Source organism: Crocodylus porosus, unplaced genomic scaffold, assembly GCF_001723895.1.
Source record: "Crocodylus porosus isolate Cpor-Errol unplaced genomic scaffold, CroPor_comp1, whole genome shotgun sequence".
Classification (NCBI taxonomy): domain Eukaryota; kingdom Metazoa; phylum Chordata; order Crocodylia; family Crocodylidae; genus Crocodylus; species Crocodylus porosus.
This window is the reverse complement of record NW_017728906.1, coordinates 113,994,087-114,013,198: the sequence shown is the minus strand read 5'-3', so window position 1 is coordinate 114,013,198 and position 19,112 is coordinate 113,994,087. Positions and strand designations below refer to the sequence as shown.

The following is a 19,112-nucleotide window of genomic DNA, read 5'->3' as shown; positions in this document are numbered from 1 at the left end:
ACTTCAAAACCAAAAATCAATGGAAATATTTATTTCAGAACAAAATACACTTCCTCCTGCAGTAACTATTGTTGAATTACATCATGGTGTGTATAGTAAGGATATGAACATGAAACTTAACAAAATACTACTGGGGAATGAAGGTACCAAAAAATAAAATAAAATAAAACCAACCTAAAGAAAGTGTCATTAATCTATTTCTCTTCTCCAGTTTAACAGAAACAACATGAGTAAAAGTAAGTAAAGTAGCCCAGCAACCAAATAAAATATAAGTCCTTAAATTGAGGGTCATGACCTTTTTCATGCTACTGAAAGGGAGGAGGTTCTTACCTAGAAATGTGTCAGATGTGAGGGAGATTTGAGACACTCTGGTATGAAAGAATTGGTTCTTGTAACAATATTTTTTAAAAAAATACATATTATAATGAAGAAAAGTAAATTAGATTTTTTTCTGGTTTCGCTAATCAAAAAAGTATCATATGATCTTTTATTTGAATTCCAATATTTCTCTTGCTCTTTTTGATACCTGGCAGTTTTACAGCAGTTTATAGACTAACAGTGTGTGACATCAAAATGTATCCATATACATTTCTGATAGGATGCTAATTTAATTGACTCTTTACTGTTTGCACCAGCATGAGAATTTAAAAGCATTCTGATGTGTTGTGAATAAATTATACAGATTTTAACAGTCTGCTGTGTATATGTTAACAGAGTGGAATACCTTTTCTGACTCTCTGTCTTTTCTCATTTGTTTTAAGACAAATAGACCAATTCTACATCTCAGAAAATCCAACACTAGTTGTTATGTAAAGTTGACAGTTTCTACATTATGAAGGATTCTGTTTTAAAAGATTCCTTGTGACATGTGATACCTAAAACCTTTTTCAAGGACTATACTTCAGGGTGCTTACAACCCTGGAAAGTATTTAGGACAGATTTCTTTAATTCACAAAATGAATTCTGTTTAAATAGAGTCTGGCTTCTTTGAAGAAGATGATTTGCTTGTGCCAGAAGTAAGTTTGGTTTATATTGAGCATATCAACCTATCAATTCAAAATATTGTTAATTACTTATATTACATTAAAAGGAAGCTACCAATACCAGTTTGAAACATGAGGATAGTAGATGGTAGGAATCATTTTGTTATGTTAACTAAGAATAAAGTTTTCACTACTCCTAAGGGAGATGAGTCTCTTGGAGTACATGTGTATCAGAATAATTTATTATTTAGTGTACAGATTAGAGATGCTGTGCTAACAGATGTTAGTGCAATACCTGGTGTTTATTCCTACTTGCAACTATAATACAAAATTATGTATATTTTTCTTGTAAATTTCCCCGGTGTTTTGCAAAGATTCTGATTAATTTCAGTGGAGCCTGAATGTACTCAGTGGGCACATCTACATGTTAATATTAATGTCATGCAATAAACTATGTTGCAATTTGCCCTAGAGTTTATTGCTTCTGGGTGCAGCATTTACATGTGTACCCAGCACAGCAGCACGTTGAGATGGGCAGTAGAGCTGTGCAGAACAGCACCATTTTGTTTCAACTTCCATGTCACCGTTTCAATGGGACATTTTGAGTTTCATTTAATTTTGAAACCACTGTTCCATTCTGTTTTGTTGAAATTGTTTCGGTGTTTCAATGCTGTTTTGACGTTTTGCCCATAAGCTATAATGGGGAAGCATAAAACTGCCCATAACTTTGTCATTTCTTGCCTGATTCAGATGAAATCTGCAGGGATGGAAGCCCCTGCTGAGCCCATGTCTGCCAAGGAGATAGGTGCAAGGATTTCTGGGAAACTGAACCTCAAAGTCTTGAAAGCAAAACTCATGTCGTGTGTGTGTGTTAAGTATCCAAACAGAGGTGTAGGTTGTAGCCGTGTTGGTCTAAGGACATAGGCAGACAAGGTTCTTTGGGTGAATCTGATATCTTTTATTAGACCAACTTAAATAGTTGGAAAACAATTATTAAGCAAGCTCTCAGGTTCAAAAACCTTTTGTCAGGCTAAGGAAGTTTCAGCAGTTGGTGTGTGCTCTTCCTGGATGGAATGAAAAGTAAAGAAGCCAGTCTGGGCTGGTATGCATACAAGACAGGTAGTCAGTGAAAATGTAAGTTGAGGAGTCAATAGGTGAAAGTCAGAAAACAGACCCAAAGACATTACTTACCTTATACACTTCATCCTCACACATAACAATTTGACTTTTAATAACCAACACTTCCTTCAGATGATGGGAACGGATATGGGCACAAAAATGGCCCCCAACCTTTTTATGAGCCACCTGGAAGAAGACTTCCTCAAGAACTGCACCATCAGTCCCTTGATATACTTAAGATATATCAATGACATCTTCATCCTTTGGATTGAAAACCTACAATCTCTGATTGAGTTCCATCAGAAATTCAACAATCACCATCCCTCCATCCAAATTCCTTTAGAATACTCCAGCACCAACATCTCCTTTTTAGACATGATGATCAGTATCCAGAACGATAAAATACAGACCACATTATACAAGAAACCCACAGACCAACATGCATATCTGCACAGAACCAGCAATCGCCCTAAACACACCCAAAAAAGCTGTGTTATATAGCCAAGCCCTCAGATACCACTGAATTTGCACTGAAGAGAACACCCGGGATTGCCACCTCACCAATCTTAAAAAGGCTTTCACCCAACAAGGACACTCCTCCAGAGTGATAGATTGCATGTTTGAAAGAGCCACCCAGATACCACGTGAAGAGCTGTTGCAGTACAGAAGAAAAAAACCCACAAATTGCACACCGCTGGATATGACATATCACCCCTCCCTCAAACTCATATGGAAAACCCTCAAACAATTGCAACCTATAATAGAAAGAGACCCTATTCTTAAAGAGATCTTCCCAGAGCCACTCATTCTAGCCTTCAAACAAGCACCGAACCTCGCTAAACTCATTACCAGAAGCAAACTTCCTCAGGCCCAGAACACACCAAAGGGTTCCAGACCATGCCATGGCAAGAGATGCCAAATCTGCCAAAACATCTCCACCACCCCGCACAATTACAACACCCCACAACAGAGTCATCAGCATTCCCAGATCTTACAGCTGCACCTCCAGAAATGTAAAATATCTCATCCAATGCACCAAATGCCCTGATGGAAAATATGTAGGAGAGACCAAACAACAACTGTGCACCAGAATGAATGCACACTGGAAATCTATCAAAGACAGGAATACCCAATTACCTGTAGGGGCACATTTCTCACAAGAAAAGCACTCTCTCTCCAATCTCTCTGTCTCAATCCTCAAAGGAAACTTACAAAACACTTCCCAGAGATGAGCCTATGAACTCCACTTCATCAACTTCATGGATACTAAAAATCATGGACTAAATATAGACATTGGATTTATGACACATTACAACCTGTCTGTCATCTGACTCCCCAGGTATCTCTCTACTATTCATCACCCTTCTCTCTTCCCCTCCCCCCCAGCCTGTTTCTCACCCCTTGACTTCTCAATCTACATTTTCATGCCTGATGAAGGGTTTTTGAACCCAAAATCTTGCTTAATAATAGTTTTCCAACTATTTAAGTTGGTCTAATAAAAGATATAAGATTCACCCAAAGAACCTTGTCTACTTAAGTATCCAAAGTAATTTTAGTATCAAAGAATTTTTTTAATGAAATCTTCATATTTCCCCAAGCAGGAAGCAATTGTGATCACCTGAAACCTTAGAACCTGCTCCTATCTTTATTTCAAGGTCATTTGCATCACCACAGATCCTCACAAGAGGTTAGAGGATTCATATGAGCTATGAAAAGACTGCCCAGAGGAGTTTTCCATCTATTGACTCCTCTTTGAAATTCTAGGAAATATGAACTTTCATTTCTACCCAGGATAACTTTTACAAACTTTTCTCCAATGCCTGATGAAGGGTGTTTGTGCCTGAAAGCTTTCAATTAAATAATTCTTTTTTGCAAAAATCTTGTTGGTCTAATAAAAGATATCATCTCTACTACATGTCCTGATCTCCTCTAGTGTGTGTGTTAAGACACAGTGGGGTGAAAACTTCTGGCATGGTAGCCCCTCCTGAGGCCATGAAGCCTGCCAGCTTTCAAGGAGATAGGTGCAGGGGTTTCTGGGAAACTGCACCTCAGGCTGCTGACAAGCAAAACTTGTGACATGGGTGACACTGTGTGTGTGTTAAGGTGCACCTACACTGGTGCTGGGGCCTCTACATAACATGGTAGTGTGCTTTCTCCTCCCATACAGCCTCAGTCTTGTCCAACACTTTAAATGACAATAGGTACTAAAATAACTTAGTAAGCAGCACAGTAGCACCAGCAGCATCTCAGGCAGCCAAACAGTCACAGAGCCTTTTTTTCCTCTCCTGCAGGAGCTTCTTCTCTGCCAGCTGCCAGATAACTCTCCCTGCCATCCCCAGCCCTGGGGCTTATATGTGCTCAGAGCTTTATGTCCTTCTTGTCAGGTGCTTGGGGTGCTGGTCTAAGGACATGGCATTGGCAGACAAGGTCCCTTGGGTCAATCTAATTTGGTATATTTTAGCAGACCAACTGAATATTTAGAGAAATATATCTTAGCAAGCTTTTGGGTTGAAAAACCCTTCATCAGCCTGAGGAAGCACTTGCAGTTGGTGTGTATGCTGTTCCTGGATGGAAGGAATAGAAAAGACGCCAGAGGCTGGCATGCAATTCAGGCAAGAAAGCCAGTCAGTGGAAATGGAAATGGAGGTGTCAGGGGGTAAGGGACAGACTGGGGTGAGTGGGGGAAGGGGGAGGTAGCAGTGCAGGTAAAAGTGGAGAAGTGCCTGGGGAGTCACATGTCCAGCAGAGCAGTTCATATACTTGCCTGTGAAAAGTGGTTTGTAAATTCAAAGAACCTCACTAACCTCATCATCAGAAGCCAACTTCCTACAGCCCAGACTTAATGGATCCAGGCATTACATGACAAGATATAAAACCTGCCAACAATATATCCAATATGCAGATATCTTCACAATACAATACATATTTCCATCAACTAGCAGGGATATAACACACAGGTGAGTTTGCCCTGTTCAATGACCCACCCCTGCATCAAGTAGTCCATGGTCCCCATAATCTCTCTTGCTATGTGGGACTCATCCATCACCTGTGATTGAAGGAGAGCTCACTGACAGCCTAAATTGTCATACCAGTGCCCTGTGAGGGAGATAGGTGTCATCTCCAGCCCAGATGCTCCAGATGTCCAAAGTGAAGTGTAAGGCCACCTGCAGACCTGCCTTGTGCAGCTCCATCCTCAAGTACTCCCTATATGCCTCATACAGAGAGGGCCCCACCCTCCTGCTGAAGATGATGCATGCGGGCATTTGGTAGGTTGGGGCCATGATTGCCATGAGCCACCTGAACCCTGATCACTCAACTAAGGAGAAGGGCTGGGCATCCACAGTAAACATCTCCCCAGTGCTCTGGGTGATCTTGCTCACCCTTTCAACACATCCCTCTTTCTGTACACCTTTCCCCCACTGTTCCAGGCTGGCCTGCCTTTGCTTTGTTGGTATGGGGGCTTTGGAGAAAGAGTAGGACTTCCCTTTGGGCATCTTCTTGCAGGTGCCAGGCTAAGGAGGAGCAAAGGCAAGGGGGTGGTGCCTGAGGAGAGGCATCAGCATCCCTGTGGTCCTCATGTGTTTTGTTCCTTAGCCGCAGCTGGTTTTGGCTCAACAGTGCAGGCAGATAATGCATGTGGGATCATCTGCCAGCTCAAAATGATCCCAGACCACACAACCTACTCACTTCTGGTGTGTGGGTGCATGTGTGGATGCTACAATTTCCACCTCCTCAGCAGGCAGAGGCACAGCAACAGGAAAAGTAGACTCAGCTGAGCCACTTGCATCTACAACCTCTACCTCAGCCTACTCTGAAGTGCCTTCTGGGGAAGGGGACCTGGCTCTAGGGGAAACTTATGGGGTGCGGAGCACAAACTCAAATGATTTCCCCTCCTTCCCCAGAATTTCCTTTGCTGTGGCACTTATATCTATCTCCATCCCCATTTCCAACTCTTCCTCTGAAACGGGAGGCTTAGCATGGAAATTGAAATGGGGGTGAAGGAGACTGTCATGCTGGTGCTGCTGCTTGTTGTCATGGTGGTGGTGGGGGTAATGGCTGGCGCTCTTGGAGGGGATGCAGACTCAGGCACAAATAGTGGCACTGGCACTGCTCCTCTGTCCTTGCTGTCTGTAGAACTGGAAGCCTCACCCCTGCTAGTTGTAGAAAAGTGGCTGCATCTCAGTTGGGGGGGACTTACATCTCTTCCTCTACTCCCTGTTCTGCCCCTCTCTGAAGGATTGCCATCTGCCTTTCCACCATGCTTTATGGTGTGTTTCATAGTGTCTTGTCTTTATAACAATATAAAAATGTATATATGCCTTCCTATATAAATTATATATTATAACATGTTGCAAGATATAAATGTATAGAAATAAGAATATATAAATGTATCTGCCTTCCTATATAAATTCTATAGTATAATATCCAATATAATAATGGAATTGAAAAGAATAAATCAGTGACAGTGACCACAAGCTGATCAGCTTCACCATCTACCATAAAGCTGGCAAGTCAGTCAGCAATACAGAAGTCCTCAACTTCAGGAAAGCTGACTTTGACAAGCTCATGAGGCTTCTCAGTGAAGCCCTAAGGGACCACAACCCAAAGAAGAGGGGAGTTCAGGATAAATGTTTGCTCCTCAAGGGAGTGATGCTGGATGCACAAGCAATGTCTATCCCATCTTGGAGGAAAGGAAGCAAAAAGGCACAGAAGCCCCCTTTGCTTTGCAGGAAACCAGCAGATTTCTTGCATCTAAAAAGAAAGACCTGCAAAGGATGGATGACTGGATCCACCTCCAAGGAGGAGTACTCTGCACTGATATAGGCCTGCAGGGAGTGAACCAGGAAAGCCAAGGCTGTGACTGAACTCCAGCTAGCTACAAGTATCAAGAACAATAAAAAGTCATTTTTTGATATGTGGGGAGCCAGAGGAAAAGCAAGGGTAACATTGGACCCCTGATAAACCAGATGGGACAATTGACAACCAATGCCCATGAAAAAGCCAATTTGCTAAATGGGTACTTAGTGTCATTTTTTCACCAATCCCCAGGGATGCCTCTGCCCATTGTGGGACAGGAAGGCCTGGGTGAGGGAGATTACTTACTCTCCATCAATGATGACCTTGTGAAGGAACATCTTGACAGGCTGGATAACTTCTAGTCAGCCAGCCCTGACAGTTTACACCCCAGGATTCTCAAGGATCTGGCATGGATCATAGCTCAGCCCCTGGCACGGATCTTCAAGAACTCCTGGTGCTCTGGTGAAGTGCCTGAAGATTGGAAGAAGGCCAATGTGGTACCTATCTTCAAGAAAGAGAGGAAAGTGAATCCAGCAAACTAAAGGCCCTGACCTCTATCTCAGGGAAGTTCTTAGAAAAGATTATCAAAGAGACCATTTTTAATAGCCTGGCTGATGGCAACATCCTGAGGGATAGCCACCACAGGTTTGTTGCGGGTAGACCTTGCTTGACCAATCTTATTTCCTTTTATGACCAGGTGACCTGGACAAGGGAGAAGAGATTGATGTCATATATCTTGACTTTTAAAAAGCCTTTGATCTGGTATCCCATATTCACCTCTTAGCAAAATGGGCCAACTGTGGCCTCAGCTTCACCATGAATGGCTGGCTGGGGAATTGGCTCTGTGGTCAAACCCAGAGCATGGTGGTTGAAAGAAGTCAATCATCATGGTGTGCTGTGACCATGGGGTGCCTCAAGGCTCTGTCCTTGGGTCTATACTATTCAACATCTTCATTAATGATGTGGACATCAATGTCAGAAGCAGACTGGCCAAGTTCATCGACAACACCAAACTGTGGGGTAAAGCATCCACACCTGAGGACAGGAGGGTGATCCAGACTGACCATGACAGGCTCAGGAAATGGGTGGATGAGAACCTGATGGTGTTTAACAGCAAAAAATGCAAGGTTATCCGCCTTGGGAAGAAAAACCCACTGCATGCTTATAGAATTGGCAGTGCTACGCTGGCTAGCACTATGGATGAAAGGGACTTGGGGGGTCATGATTGACCACAAGATTAACATGACCCATCAATGTGATGCTAGAGCTACTAAAGCAAGCAAAATGCTGGCTTGCATCCATAGTTGCTTCTCAAGAAAATCCCAGGACATCATTCTCCCATTGTACTCAGCCTTGGTGAGGCCGTAGCTGGAGTATTACATCCAGTTTTGGGCTCCACAATTCAAAAAGGATGTGAAAAAGCTTGAGAAAGTCCAAAGGAGAGCCATGCACATGACAGAGATCATTAAAACAGACCTTATGATGAGAGACTGAGAACTATGGGATTTTTCACCCTGGAAAAGTGCAGACTCAGGTGTGATCTGGTGGCTTCTTATAAGTTTATAAGGGGGTGTTGACCAGGATCTGGGGGAATGTCTGTTCACCAGAGCACTCCAAAGGATGACAAGGTTTAAGGTCACAAACTCCTCCCTGACCATTTCAGGCTGGACAAAAGGAAGAACTTCTTTACTGTCTGAGCCCCCAAGGTCTGGAATAGACTGCTGCCGGAGGTGGTTCAAGCACCTACTTTGGATGGCTTCAAGAGAAATTTGGATACTTATCTTGCTGGGATTCTATGACCTTTGCTGACTTCCTGCCTCTGGGGCATGGGGCTGGACTCCAAGATCTTCTGAGGTCCCTTCCAGCTCTAATGTCTATGGAATCCATTAAATCAACAAATACAATAATAAAATAAAAGGGTCTAAAAAGAAAGAAAAATGTATTGTGGAATCCCACCTGTTATGCTATCAAGTAGGAAATCCAGTCAATGGTAGTAGTAGCCTTTGCTGTCTAACGCTCCTGGGCTGCTGGAAGATAGCTCAGTAACTGTCAGACCCCAAGGTAAAACAGAGGCCAATTCAAACAATGCTGCCTTTAATGCTGTTTTTCCATCTCTCCCGCAGAGCACTGAGATTGGAAGGGTCCCCAAGGAAGGATCACAGTCACTGCCCAGATTCACAGTCCTTTCCCCCTCTTCCCTATCCCTCCTTACTTTCTGTTTCCTTGCAGGCAAGCCCAGCTTCAGCTTTAAGACTCAAAACATTCTGAAAATGTTTTGACTGTCCTCATTTCATTTTCAGGCTGTTTTGAAGCCCTTTGTTTCATTTTGATTTTGCTGTTTTGAGTGTGAAACGAGTCACACTCATTGAAATGAAACAGCTGGCAAAATTTCACACAGCCCTTCCTCTCAGCCCTGTGTCTTTGGGGAAACACAGGCCTAATGGTCCTACGGGTACTCGACCCAGTACAGGCACTTGGAGCCTTTCCTCCCCTTCTTGAAGGTGGGCACAACATTGGCCCTCTTCCAGTCTTCAGGGACTGTTCCAGAGTGCCAGAAATTTTGGAAGTGTTTTGCCAGAGGTCCCACAATGACTTTGGCCAGCTCCTTCAGCACTCTCAAATTAAGTTCATCCAGTCCTGATAACTTATAATGTCTAACTTTTCTAATTGATCATGCTCTGAGGAGGCATACAGTGCCTTTACATAGAGAGCTACACCTCCCCCCTACTTCCCTACCCAGTCCCTTCTGTGCAGCCTGTGGCCCCCTATGCATACAGCCCAACCATACATGGAGTGGCAGGAAGCTACCTTTGTTTCTCCCCAAAATCTATCTAAAAAAGACTGAGAGGGAACTTGGTAGCATCTTACTGCTACATCATGGGAGTACATCAAGGGCTTGGTGAACAACTGTTCACCAGGACACCCATGGGAAAAACCAGGAGTAATGTCCACAAATTCCTGGATGACCATTTCAGGTTCAACATTAGGAAAAATTTCTTCACAGTTAGGGTGTCCATACTGTGAAATAAGCTCCCTCCAGAGATGGTGCAATTGCCTATGCTGGAAATCTTCAAGAGGAGTATGGACAGTCAATTTGTTGGGATCACCTGACCCAGTTATATTTCCTACCTAATGCAGGGGGATGGACTGGATAGTCTTCCAAGTTCTCTTCCACCCTTACAATCTATGAATATATTAATTAACTCTGTAAATTGTTAAATGTGTAAAGGATGAATTTCATCCTGTATGAATTACTTAGGAGTTATCTTTATTGTTTACTGTTAGGATTTACTATTATTATTATTTATTTTTGACTAGTTCTTCCAATCAAGAACAAAATAAAGTATTAAGATATTATAAAATTAATAATAAATTTAAAGGTTTATATTTAGTATTTACCTATTTTTCATGCAGAGTTCTTTTTAACATCCACACAAAACTGTTTTTCTTTTTTAATTGTTTATTGAACTGTGGGTACATGCAGATGTTACATTGAAGTCAATCTAAAAAGGGTTAGGATGATCTAAATGCCCATCTGTGCAGATGTTTGGGGAGTTTAAGTTTGGCCAAAAAATTCAGGCCCTATCTAAGTTAGTTTACCTGAGTGGGTGAACTAAGTTAGACTGGGAATGGGTTAACCTGATCCAGTAAATGTGTGCAAAAATTCAAGTGCAGCCCCAGGGCTGGGAAAGCCCAGTTGCTCACCCTGGCTTTGGGGCTGTGGTCTTCCTACTCCCATAACCCTGACTGAGCTATTTTTATCAGATGACTCAACCACTCCACAGACCCACCAACCTCCCACCAAGACACACCTGCCAGCCCCCCAATACTACCAACCCAATGTTTTCAGAGCCCCTGGTGTTGGTTAATGTCTGCACATGCTGCTGCCAAACTACAATATCGTTGCTTAAAGTAAGTCATGTGATCATAGACTGGGTGAGGCAAATGTTTATAAATACCCTCTTTTTTAACATCGAAAGAATGATGTCCAGATATAGGAGGCCATGTAATGGGCTTTTTGTGCGTGCATCCATGTGTGTGTGTGTGTGTGTGCAAATACCAAACATTTTATTGGCAAAAGAATATGTAAATTCTGCTTTCCTTCTGCATGAATTTCACTAGACTAGATAATCATTTATTTTTTCTGAGGATGCTTCTAGTTTGTTTTTTTTTTAATCATCAACAGGATTCCTGGTTTCCTCCAATAAAAAAAAAAAAAATCCACAATTTTTGGATTTAAAAAAGTAACTAAAAATCTACACTTTCTGTGATTAAAATGAAACGCCATTATATAGATGGTTTTTCATTTTAAGCACGGAAGATTTGAATTTTGGGTTACTTTTTTAATCCAAAAAATTGGGGATTTTTTTAATTGAAGAAACCAGGATCCCGGATCATCTATATACAGATGAATGGTACTTTTTTGGAGAATACAAAGTAAGGCAGTTAGAGTAAAGAAAAATTTGATTTTTTTGTACTGCATCTCCTCTGGAAGTATTACATCCATTGTGATAAATGAATTAATTATGATGATTGCTATTAGGATGAGCACCGCATGAATTCATAATGTTGGGACTTCTTATTTTATTATATCTCTATTTCATTTTAAGTGTCCCATCATTATCAACACATTTAGTATTCACTATGTTAATAGCGATCATAACTAATTCATTTGGTGCTATTAATGTAGATGTCATGGAATCTTCTGTTGGAACCTTACTGTAATTCATACATCCAAAAACACTTACGCACTTACCATCAGGTTAATACTTTCTCATTTTTAAACATTAAATGGTTTTCCATTTTATTGAAACAAAGGGATTCAATCATTTAATTAGGTCAATATCATGTGTAGTGTAACTTCCATGATTTTGAATTCACCACAGTACATTTGAAACTTCAGGCTGTCTCCATCAGTTTCTATAGGTAACACTTTTTTGGGTGCAAAGAATTTCCATAAAGTACCACATTATTTAAAAAAAAAACACTTTCTCACTGTTATTTGCTTTAAATGTTTTCAGGTTTTACTAAGTATGTGTGAGACCAAGATGGAACAGTACATTTTCAGCATCATGAATAATGAATAAGATGCTGAATTCCTATTAACAACAATGAAAATCCTGTTTCTAAAACTGCATGGGCTATCATATATTTACATATAACTAGTTTGATATAGTTAAGTTGAGTAGTGTCTTGCTACATAGGAAAAAGGGTAGATAGGCACCTTCATAGACTAAATAAGAAATGTAGAAAGCATAAATTTTCATGAACCTAAGCTAACTTCATCAGATGCTGTGAGAGGACATGCAGAAAGCAGAATGTAAGGAAAGATAAATTAGAATACAAAGACAAGGGAGGAGGGAAAGAGAGAAACGAGGAAGAGCGGGAAGAGTGGCAATGCTAAGAGAGAAAAGCAAATGAACGGTAAACCCAAAGGAACAAAGCAGGTCACAAACACCAATCCAGGTAATGAGATAACAATCCATAGTCCCTGTTTTAACCAATCTTGACACAGTCCAGTTTGTGGATGATTTCTTGTTCTGCAAGTCCCCATTCAAACTTTTATTTTTTTAAGTTTTATTTTTTACCCTTGAGAACAGCAATCCTGAAATTGATAATGGGGTGTCCAAGAAAGTTGAAGTGGTCTGCCACAGGCTTTTGGAGCATTTTGCAGCTGATATCAGATCAGTATTAATTCACTCTTACATGCAGAGATTGCCCTGTCTTTCCAATGTAGACAGCAGAGAGGCATTGTAAGCAGGTTATGGTGTATAGGATGTTGGTACGGGGACCTAATAACAAGGATTACAGCATCTAATGCTCATTCACCTGCAATTCAACTTGATGGCTAAGCCATTCTCACTAAGCTCTGGGCTTGAACACCCTCTAAGGCTAGGAACACGGTTATAAAACCTGAGGCTAAATTGATTCAGTCTTCTCAGGTTAGTCTAAACTGGACAGATTCAATTGAAACAGAAATTATCAGACATTTACCTTTGATTCAGGAAATGCAGCCACATGCCTGCAGTGGCTTAGACCAGAAGCCAGGAGGCACTAGAACACAGCTTTCTAGATGGATGCTCACTTCCTCTTCCCGCTCCCCCTGAGGTCTCTGGACTTTGCAGTCCAAACTTACAGCAGCAGGACTCTGCAGGATTTTTCATTGCTTCCTTTTCCTGCATCCAGGTGCCTCTGGGATTTGTAGTCCACAACTGCAACCAGCAGTAAGTTTGAGAAGGGGAAGAGGTGTTTAACCTCTGTCTCTGGGCCCAAACCCCATCCAGGTTTTGCCTGGGGAGGCAGTCCCTCCCCTCCCCCCTGAAGACTGGGCTGCATCCCCAGTTGGACTTGCCCCCACTCCTTTGTCAGCCAGCCCTCACTGCTGCAACTAGGGAGCAGAGGGGCAGAGCAATCCCTTTTCTCTGGAGCAGACAACCTAGCCCAGCCCAGTGCAGCCCAGCCCAGCCCAGGGATGCCGGAGGACTGTGATTTCATTTAAACAAGGAAGGAGTCTGGGGCAGAAGTTTCATGAACTACTTTGACTCAGATCAGTTAAGTCTGACACTACATTCAACCAGGTTTCTCTTAAACCAATTTCAGCCAGTTTGAAACTGGTTTATGTGCACGTATCTTCTGTTCTGTTACAGGTTTAAACCAGATTCTGATCACTTAAACCAGTTTATGTATAACTTCTGTCCCAAGCCCATAAGAGAAGGGAATTGAGTTTGTACCCATCACATCTGAAGCAAAGTTTCTAACTATTATGGTAGTATGTACATATCGTTCTCTGATAAAAGGCCTAAAGACCTACCTTCTGAACACTTTTCTGGGCTGTGATTGTTGGTGTCCCCAGAAAGTCCTAAGTCCTTAAAACTGTGAATCAAGATTTAATTCCCATTTCTTTTCCAGGGTTTCCTAATGTTCAGTTCCAAACAGCAGTAGATTATGAGGTAATTCTTTGTTCTATGCTCTCCTTGTTTTGCATCCCATTTTGACATACCTTGATCTCCCATGCACTGTAAATTATGCCTGTCTCTGGGTTCTGGATTCTTTGCTGGGTCAGATACCTAAAATGCCTAAATCCTTCAATGCAAAAGGCCAGGATTAATCAGTGGTTGCATGACCACTGAATGCTGCAAAATACCTAATTTCATTTTGGATAGGTGAGTTGCTTTACTTCCGCTTCAAAACTTTGCTATGAGCCCATATAATTACATTTGTTTCTGTAGAAGAGGTGGGAATAAAATCCATATCTCCTGGCTCCCATTCTAATCTCTAGACATGTTGTCATCTTTGAAATTCTGGTTGATTAGGGTTCAGAGTTGTTAAAGGTCCTTTATCTGTGACATAAGGACCAGCTGGAATAGGCATCGCCTGCTTCACTTTCCCAGATGGCTTTTATTTGACAAAGAACTGTTATGATATGCCTTACTGTTTACTTGAAAGACAGCTATGGAACTGTTTAATTTTATTCCTTACTGTCGCTTCTGGTAATTAAATTTTTCTCTTCCCCAATGCTATCATTCTGTCTGCTCACGGATGTAAAAAGTTCATGAACATCTTTGAAGATGATATAGCTTTCAACTCCTTAGTTTTGATACTATTGTGTGTTCTTTTGTTGTAGCATCTGTAGTCATAAAACTAGTCATACAAAGTGAATCCACTTAACTTATGAACCTATTTAAGTTTCAATTTCTGAAAAATTGAGACTTTAACAACTTTCTTATTGTACTGAACGTATATTATTTGTAGTGCTAGTCTGAACTTGCCCCTGAATTTAGTAGAGAGAAGTGTTGAGAAAGTTAAATAGAAGAGATTTACAGTAATTGATTATCTTACCTGCACATACTATTAAAATCTGTTCTGAACATATTATAGGAACACACAGCAAAATAGTTTTGCCTTTTAAATAGTCAAAATGTTAACATATCTTATATTGAGGTATCTTTAAGTAAAATGTGTTGTTACTGCAATATAGTGGGATAACTTTTTCTAAGGTATCCAGCAACCTCAAGTACTACTGACTTGAAGGATGATAGACAAGTCTTATTTTTAGGAATGCTTTTGAAAAAGTGGATGAAAAAATGGTAACATGTAATGTGCATTCATTAAACTGTTTACTTTAAAATGTTTAAAGCTAAAAAGTTCTGAACTATTTTTGGTAAATTTAATGTTATATCTAATGATGATTGAAACCTGTAAAATAAGATATGTTTTATATTTCTAGTTTCAGGTTTTTTTGGTTATACTGGGGTACAAAAGTCCTGACAAAGCAATATGAAGAAGTTCATATTAATAAGAGCTAGACTTCTGGTGTTATTTCCACCTCAAAATGGCATTGATCTTACCTACCCTATACTTCTTGGCCACATCTATGTGAGACACTGACTGTATAAACAAGTACTAAATGACTGCACAGATTTACTGCAGAGTAACATCGCCAAATGGCTTTTTCATTATGCTAAACAAATAGTTTATTTTCTTGCCCTGTGGGGTCAGGATCTTAATATTGCATTGTTAGACAGGACGGTATAACAAAATTAAACATATACAAATACACAAATCAATCAGGTGCATACACATGCACACTACCAACTCAGACACATACACATCCAAACCAGCCTAGGCACATGCATACCTATTACCAATTCAAGCACATACACTATACAACCGAGAAGTTAGACACAGATCACTAATTTGTATATCCTGCACACAATGCCACACATACATACACACACACATACACACACTAGCAAATCAGATACACACACGTTCAAAATAACTAGTCTAGGTTTATGCACGTTAAGCCCATACACGCTACACACACCAAATTTAGAGAGAATCAGTTACCAGTTACCAACACCTGCACATCCAATACACATACGTGGATTACTAATTTATATACCACACACACACACACACACACACACAATGATATCTATATATGTACATATATGTGTGTTCACTAATTTACACACATACCACCCACCTACACATACACACAGGTGAGTTCCTAAGTTGGGTGTTGTGATGTGTATGTATGTATGTGCTTGGTGTACTTGGTATACCTGGGGAAAGGTTAAGGTAAGAAAGTAGAAGTGTAGGGAGTTAAAGTTACCAGGACCGGGATTAGAACCAGTAGACTACAGGGGCCTGGGTTGAAGAACTGAGGCTCGGGAATAACTTTAGGTTAATTAATCTTAATTGATTAAAAGACAACACCCAAAACCTGCAGAACAGGGAAGCATGCCGGCACAGAGTATGGGACTGGAGCCAGAGCTATGGGGGAGCTGAAAAGGTATGTAGGGAGAGGGAAAAAATGGGAATAAGGGAAAGTATGGGTGTTAAAGAGGGGCTCTAGGTGTGGGGAGCCAGAGCATGGCTCTGGGGAAGCTAGAGAAGTTGCAGGGAGAGGCAGTAGGTGCTGGAAGCTGGAGAAAGGCTCCAGCTACTGGAGAAAACTGCAGGACAGCTAAGAGGAGCTGGGAAGCTACAGTGTGGCGGCGGGGAGGATTACAGAAGGTGCAGGGAAGCCTGAAAACAGACAGATGGACAGCAGAAAGTTACAGGAAAAGCAGCAAGTGGCAGGGCAGCAGGAATTAGAGAAAGGCAGCAGAAAGTCACAGGAAAAAGGCAGTAGGTGCTGGAAGCTGGAGAAAAGCTCCAGCTGCTGTAGAGAACTGCAGGACAGTTAAGAGGAGCTACAGTGGGGGGGTGGTGAAGGATTACAGAACGTGCAGGGAAGCCTGAAAACAGAGACGGACAGCAGAAAGTCACAGAAAAAGCAGCAGGTGGTAGGGGAGCAGGAAAGCGGAGAAAGGCATCAGAAAGTCACAGGGAAAGGGCAGTAGGATCAGGGGAGGCTGAGAGGTGGCAGAAAAGGGGATATGAAATTGGGGGGAGATCAGGAAACTGGCAGAGAGGGTGGAGACTAGAGCTGAGAGAGAGAGAGAGAATGAGGCTGGAATTTAAAATAAGGAAGGAACTGTGATTTAGTAAAACATGACCCAACTCTGGGTTGCAAATGACAATGGTTTTATTGAACAAGGGAGATGGTGACACAATGTCTTATTAGTTCCCTTGCTCCCACCCACCCACACCCACACACAATGGCAGCAGGGGTTAGAGAGGCATGGTGCAGGGGCTGAAGTTCACTGAAGTCCAGGAGGAGAGAGAGACAGAGAGAGAGAGTCCAAATTGTAGGAGGAGGTATGCAGGTAATATCTACCTATCCTGGCTCTAAAGGGGTCCTTGTTTAGTAGATGTTGTCCAGAGCGGGGTCATCATCAGGGCCTCTGGGTGGATAGGTGGTGTGACATGGTGCTGGTCCAGATGGAGAGGGCATCCCCCTGGGTCTGTCTTCACTGCTCCTTTTTATAGGGGCAAGCCTTGTGTGACCCTAGTGACGAGAGGCATGCCTAGGCAAAGGTCAGCCCCTGGCATAATGAGCATGTGTTCTCCATGCAGGGATGTGCAGTTTCTGGTGTCTGTAATGGTGAGAGTTGCTGGCTCTGCAAGGCCTTTTGTTTTTCAAATGCTGGTCTTGTCTCTGTTCCTGGGTGAGGTCTGTGGTTCCTGGATGAATCAATGTGAGGTGATGGCCCAGTCATTACAGGCCATTCAGCAGAGGCCTGCTACCATTGTATTTCAATCATTCCCAATCACATTCATTGGGGAACCAATTTACATGGGAGGGATACATGACTCATACATTTGCGACACAGGGGATGCCTGTGCAGAGGACACAAGATGGAGACTTGACATATAAAACGGAAACTTGACATTACTTAGGTTCACTTACAAACACAAGCCTAAACCATACAACATCCATATGAAACAAGAAAAATCTATACAAAAATGATAACAATATAATATACAACAGTAAAACTCAATACAAACCTCATAATAATACAATATAAAACAGTGGATATCCAAAACCAAAAACTTGCTACCAAGATAAAAATTTTAAAGCATATCCTGTATCTTAGCTTACTTATACTTATCTATAGGGAACAGAGAGCGAGAGAAAAAGTCAGAAGTGGTTGGGGAAGGGAAGTGAATGAAATAAAAAAAAATCCAAATAACCTGGGGGTTTTGCTACAATTTTATAGTTATAAGTATATGCAGGTACAGTACAGATATACACAAGTAGAATATACTATGGACCAGACTGTAAACCCCTTTATTTCAATGGAAAGTAATTGGTTATGGGAATAGTCACAGAATAAAATATGGCACTACTTATTTGAAAAGCTGATCATGATGGGTCACAAACATAAACAAGTATATATATGTGGGTATAGGTCTATGTGCATGTTCATTAACTATGGTTCATAATATGCCTCTATATATTGAGTTTAGACAACTGAGTTCTCATGCCCTAAATTGTATATCTCTCTTTTATTTAGGAAAAAAAGAGTTTCCTTTACAACTGATGTACTCTGTACTCTCCCCCAGCAAATTCAGAGCAGTCCCTCAATTTGTGAAAATTGGCAAATAATGTGCATGTATATTTTTTAATCTCTCTAAAACACACCACAATTAAAATATAACTAGTCACAGAATAACAGACTAATTTTTTTAAAAGGTATTTAACAAAGAATAAACTTGAAACTTATGTATTTGAAGCCATTCACCCAGTCTTAAACCTTACACGCAAAGTTAATATCTTGACAAACTCATAATTTTTTAAGTAGTACCAATAAAAAAAAAGTTAATGTTTAAACTATACCTATTGTGGTATGCTACTGGTACTAAATGTTTTAAATTTTTTGTGCTGCTTTCGTTTTGAAGCTGAGGGAATATCTAAATGGGTGTATGCTTGTCACTTACCAAAAAAAAAACAAAAAACCAATTGGAGTGTCTTAAGTTGGCTTTCCAAAAGATAAAGCATTTTAAAACAGCTGGTCACATTTGAAAACGTGTTTGCACATGAACACAGTGAGAATTTCAATCCTCCAAATGGAAGCCTAGACATCCAAATTAATAGTATGAGAAAGACCTGGTCATTTAAATTAAGAAATAGAATTTGCAAAATTAAAAGCAAACACCCTTTCCCACAACATTTATTGGTAATCCTATTGCACTTTTTAATGTTATCTCACCCTTGGTTAAAGTTCAGATTCGGTTTAGTCATTCTTATCTAGATTGAAAGATGGAGAGAGAATCCAGGGAGTGGGGTACTATATATATACATAAATATATATATATATA

The 19,112-nt window shown here is 41.0% G+C and overlaps 1 long non-coding RNA gene across 1 annotated transcript in view; it reads left to right on the top strand.

Annotated features, from left to right (window-relative positions):
* The window catches only part of LOC109306413, a 920,948-nt gene that overhangs the window by 476,273 nt on the left and 425,563 nt on the right, over nt 1–19,112 (top strand). The gene's annotated exons all lie outside the window — the stretch shown is intronic.